The sequence below is a fragment of the Theropithecus gelada genome, chromosome 19 (genome assembly GCF_003255815.1).
Source record: "Theropithecus gelada isolate Dixy chromosome 19, Tgel_1.0, whole genome shotgun sequence".
Classification (NCBI taxonomy): domain Eukaryota; kingdom Metazoa; phylum Chordata; class Mammalia; order Primates; family Cercopithecidae; genus Theropithecus; species Theropithecus gelada.
Genome location: NC_037687.1, coordinates 2194489 through 2200061, shown reverse-complemented (window position 1 = coordinate 2200061; position 5573 = coordinate 2194489).

Sequence of the window (5573 nt, the reverse complement as noted above, 5' to 3'; positions counted from 1 at the left end):
TTTTTTTTTGAGACGGAGTCTCGCTCTGTCACCCAGGCTGGAGTGCAATGGCGCAATCTCGGCTCACTGCAAGCTCCGCCTCCCAGGTTCACGCCATTCTCCTGCCTCAGCCTCCCGAGTAGCTGGGACTACAGGCGCCCGCCGCTGCGCCCGGCTAATTTTTTCTATTTTTAGTAGAGACGGGGTTTCACCATGGTCTCGATCTCCTGACCTTGTGATCCACCCGCCTCGGCCTCCCAAAGTGCTGGGATTACAGGCGTGAGCCACCGCGCCCGGCCAAAATTTTTTTTTTTTTTTTTTTTTTTGAGACATCGCCCAGGCTGGAGTGCAGTGGCCACTCCCTGCAACCTCTGCCTCCCGGAGAACTGACCATTTTTTTTTTTTGAGATGGAGTCTTGCTCTGTCACCTGGGCTGGAATGCAATGGCACAGTCCCGGCTCACTGCAACCTCCATCTCCCAGGTTCAAGCGATTCTCCTGCCTCGGCCTCTTGAGTAGCTGGGACTACAGGCACACACGACCACGCCCGGCTAATTTTTGTATTTTTAGTAGAGACGGGGTTTCACCATGTTGGCCAGGATGGTCTCGATCTCTTGATCTCGTGGTCTGTCCGCCTCCAGCTCCCAAAGTGCTGGGATTACAGGCGTGAGCCACCGCGCCTGGCCGAACCAATCTTTTTTTTTTTTTCTTTTTTTTTGAGACGGACTCTTACTCTGTTGCCCAGGCTGGAGTGCAGTGGCACGATCTTGGCTCACTGCAAGCTCCGCCTCCCGGGTTCACACCATTCTCCTGCCTCACCCTCCCGAGTAGCTGAGACTACAAGCGCCTGCCCCCACGCCCAGCTAATTTTTTTGTATTTTTAGTAGAAACTGGGTTTCACTGTGTTAGCCAGGATGGACTTGATCCCCTGACTTCGGGATCCACCCGCCTTGGCCTCCCAAAGTGCTGCGATTACAGGAGTGAGCCACTACGCCTGGCCTCGAACTTACTATTTTTAATATGCACCATGCTGCCTGTGATAAGCTCAGGCCACAGGGAGGCTGCGCAAGGACGGGGTTTGGCCACAAAGCCGCAGAGGCGTCTGCTGCTGGGTGATAAAGCAGGACCCACAGCCGTGCAGGCAACCTCCAACCTCGGGACAAACTGGGCAAACACACACGGAAAAGCGAGGTCCCCAAGTAAACAGGGCTTATCTCAAGCAAGTTGCTGTTTTTCCCTTTACTGTACTTATATTTCTTTCTTTCTTTTTTTTTTTTTTTTTTTTGAGACAGAGTCTCGCTCTGTCACCTAGGCTGGAGTGCAGTGGCACGATCTGAGCTCACTGCAAGCTCTTGCAAGCTCTGCCTCCTGGGTTCACACCATTCTCCTGCCTCAGCCTCCCGAATAGCTGGGACTACAGGTGCCCGCCACCGCGCCCAGCTAATTTTTTTGTATTTTTAGTAGAGACGGGGTTTCACCATGTTGGCCAGGATGGTCTCGATCTCCTGACCTCATGATCCGCCCGCCTCGGCCTCCCAAAGTTCTGGGATTACAGGCGTGAGTCACCGTACCCGGCCTCTTTTTTTTTTTTTTTGAGATGGAGTCTCACTCTGTCCCCCAGGTTGGAGTGCAGTGGCACCATCTCAGCTGACTGCAACCTCCACCTCCCAGGTTCAAGGGGTTATCATGCCTCAGCCTCCTCAGTAGCTGGGATTACAGGCATGCACCACCACGCCCAGCTAATTTTTGTATTTTTAGTAGAGATGGAGTTTCACCATATTGTCCAGGGTGGTCTGGAACTCCCAACCTCAGGTGATCTGCCCGCCTCGGCCTCCCAAAGTTCTGGGATTACAGGCGTGAGCCACCGCGCCCGCCTATATTTCTTACGGTTTTGCCCCTTGCTATAATTTTCGGGATTTTATTTTGCAGTATTTCTAATGTTTATTTTATTGTATTTTTTGTAGAGACGGGTTTTCACCATGTTCCCCAGGCTGGTCTTGAACTCCTGGGCTCAGGTGAGCTGCGTGGCTCAGCCTCCCAAAGCACTGGGATTACACGTGTGTGCCACTGCGCCCAGCTTAATGTTTTCACAAAGGTTTCATTATACAAAAAGGAAGAAAGCTTTATAGGTGGAGCATCTGAGCATCTTTCTTTGCAGCTCTTCAGTATTTCCTGCCCCACATTGTCCATGTCTCTGTTTTCATGGAGTTTGACCTTTACTTTTGTAATTTTTTTTTTTTTTTTTTGAGACGGAGTTGCCCAGGCTGGAGTTCAGTAGCGCAATCTTGGCTTACTGCAACCTCTGCCTCCCAGGTTCAAGCAATTCTCTGCCTTGGCCTCCCGAGTAACTGGGATTACAGGCACCCACCACCACACCTGGCTAATTTATTTTGTATTTTTAGTAGAGATAGGGTTTCACCATCTTGGCCAGGTGAACTCCTGACCTCGTGATCCACCCGCCTCGGCCTCCCAAAGTGCTGGGATTACTGGCGTGAGCCACTGCACCCAGCCATAAAATTGGTTTTTATTGTTTTTCTTTTTTTTTCTTTTTTTTTTTTTTTTTTTTTTTTTTGAGACGGAGTCTCGCGCTGTGTCACCCAGGCTGGAGTGCAGTGGCGCGATCTTGGCTCACTGCAAGCTCCGCCTCCCAGGTTCACGCCATTCTCCTGCCTCAGCCTCCGAGTAGCTGGGACTACAGGCGCCCGCCACCTCGCCCGGCTATTTTTTTGTATTTTTAGTAGAGACGGGGTTTCACCGTGTTAGCCAGGATGGTCTCGATCTCCTGACCTCGTGATCCACCCGCCTCGGCCTCCCAAAGTGCTGGGATTACAGGCTTGAGCCACCGCGCCCGGCCTTTTTTTTTCTTTTATTTTCTCCTTCTTGTACAGACACGGTCTTGCTATGTTGCCCAGGCTGCTCTCGAACTCCCAGCCTCAAGTGATCCACTTGCCTCGGCCTTCCAAAATGCTGGGATTACAGGTGTGAGCCACTGTGCCCAGCTCTATCTCTTTAAAAAACAAAACAAAACTGGCCAGGCACGGTGGCTGACATCTATAAACCCAGTTCTTAGGGAGGCAGAGTTGGGAGGATAACTTGAGTCCAGGAGTTCAGGACCTGCCTGGGAAATACAGCAAGACCCTCGTTCAAAAATAAATAGATGAGGCCGGGCGCGGTGGCTCAAGCCTGTAATCCCAGCACTTTGGGAGGCCGAGACGGGCGGATCATGAGGTCAGGAGATCGAGACCATCCTGGCTAACACGGTGAAACCCCATCTCTACTAAAAATACAAAAAATTAGCCAGGCGTGGTGGCGCCTGTAGTCCCAGCTACGTGGGAGGCTGAGGCAGGAGAATGGTGGGAACCCGGGAGGCGGAGCTTGCAGTGAGCTGAGATCTGGCCACTGCACCCCAGCCTGGGCGACAGAGTGAGACTCCATCTCAAAAAAAAAAAAAAAAAAAAAGGCCGGGCGCGGTGGCTCAGGCCTGTAATCCCAGCACTTTGGGAGGCCTAGACGGGTGGATCACGAGGTCAGGAGATCGAGACCATCCTGGCTAACACGGTGAAACCCCGTCTCTACTAAAAAATACAAAAAACTAGCCGGGCGAGGTGGCGGGCGCCTGTAGTCCCAGCTACCCGGGAGGCTGAGGCAGGAGAATGGCATAAACCTGGGAGGCGGAGCTTGCAGTGAGCTGAGATCTGGCCACTGCACTCCAGCCTGGGCGACAGAGCGAGACTCCGTCTCAAAAAAAAAAAAAAAAAAAAAGTAAAAGTAAATAGATGAATAAAAATTTTAAATAAACAAACAAAAACAAAGCAAAACAAAAAAACATTGTAAACACACCTGCAAACCAGGAAAGGTTTATTTCTTGTTCTTGCTCTGGGAGCTTCTCAGGCCCTAGGGGGCGCTGCTCACCTCCCCTGCCATCTTGAACGTCACTATGGCCAAGAGAGGAAGACCCCGGAAGGTCTCACACTAGCAATTAAATGCCCCAGCCTAGAAGTCACCCCAGGAAAGGAGCCACTTCTCCCTGAGAACAAGTAGGGTGGACACACAAATGAAATTGGTGTGCTGCCCTGGCAGAGGCAGGAAGTTGGCCACTGCCCAGCACTCCTCACAGTTCTCAACTTCCCACCTCAGTGGTCCATGCTGAGGGTCCCCTGGGGGTTTCCCACTCAGGCGTTTTGTGTTCCAGAGGCTGGAAGGACCCTGCTGTGGAGGGTGTCACAGTTGAGCTTCCACGTGGCGCAGAATCTCACGGCCTCAGTAGCTTCCTCACGTTTGTCATGGCAGTGATAAGAATATGAGTACACAGGCCGGGCGCGGTGGCTCACGCCTGTAATCTCACCACTTTGGAAGGCCGAGGCGGGCGGATCACAAGGTCAGGAGATCGAGACCACGGTGAAACCCCGTCTCTACTAAAAATACAAAAAACTAGCCGGGCGCGGTGGCGGCGCCTGTAGTCCCAGCTACTTGGGAGGCTGAGGCAGGAGAATGGCGGGAACCCGGGAGGCGGAGCTTGCAGTGAGCTGAGATCGCGCCACTGCCCTCCAGCCAGGGGGACAGAGCGAGACTTTGTCTCAAAAAAAACAAAAAAAAGAATATGAGTACACAGCTTGTCCCAGGAGCCAAGCACCTGTCCCCATGCTTGGCTTAACGCTCACAAGGAGCCCAGGAGGTGGAGTCTCCATTTTATTTCCATTTTGCTGGAAAAGAAACTGTGGCACAGCCAGGCAGCAGTGGAGTCAGAGTCAGAATCTGAGTCATCTCCATCCAGAGTCAGTGCCCTCAGATGACACTGTTCTTCACAAAATTAGCAAACCTAGGCCGGGCGTGGTGGCTTGCACCTGTAATCCCAGCACTTTGGGAGGCTGAGGCAGGAGGATCACCCGAGGTCAGGAATTCGAGACCAGCCTGGTCAACATGGCAAAACCCTGTCTCTACTAAAAATACAAAAATTAGCTGGGCGTGGTGGCACACACCTGTAATCCCAGCTACTTGGGAGGCTGGGGCAGGAGAATCACTTGAACCTGGGAGGCAGAGGTTGCAGTAAGCTGAAATTGCACCACTGCACTCCAGCCTGGGCAGACTGTGTCTCAAAAAAAAAAAAAAAGTCCTGGCCGGGTGCAGTGGCTCACGCCTGTAATCCCAGAACTTTGGGAGGCTGAGGCAGGTGGATCACTAGGTCAGAAGTTCAAGATCAGCCTGGCCAACATGGTGAAACCCCGTCTCTACTAAAGATACAAAAAATTAGCTGGGCGTGTCGGTGCACACCTGTAATCCCAGCTACTCAGGAGGCTGAGGCAGAGGAATTGCTTGTACCCAGGAGGCGGAGGTTGCAGTGAGCTGCGATCATGCCACTGCACTCCAGCCTGAGCAACAGGGTGAGACTCTGTCTCAAAAAAAAAAAGAGGCCGGGCGCGGTGGCTCAAGCCTGTAATCCCAGCACTTTGGGAGGCCGAGACGGGCGGATCACGAGGTCAGGAGATTGAGACCATCCTGGCTAACACGGTGAAACCCCGTCTCTATTAAGAAATACAAAAAACTAGCCGGGCGAGGTGGCGGGCACCTGTAGTCCCAGCTACTCGGGAGGCTGAG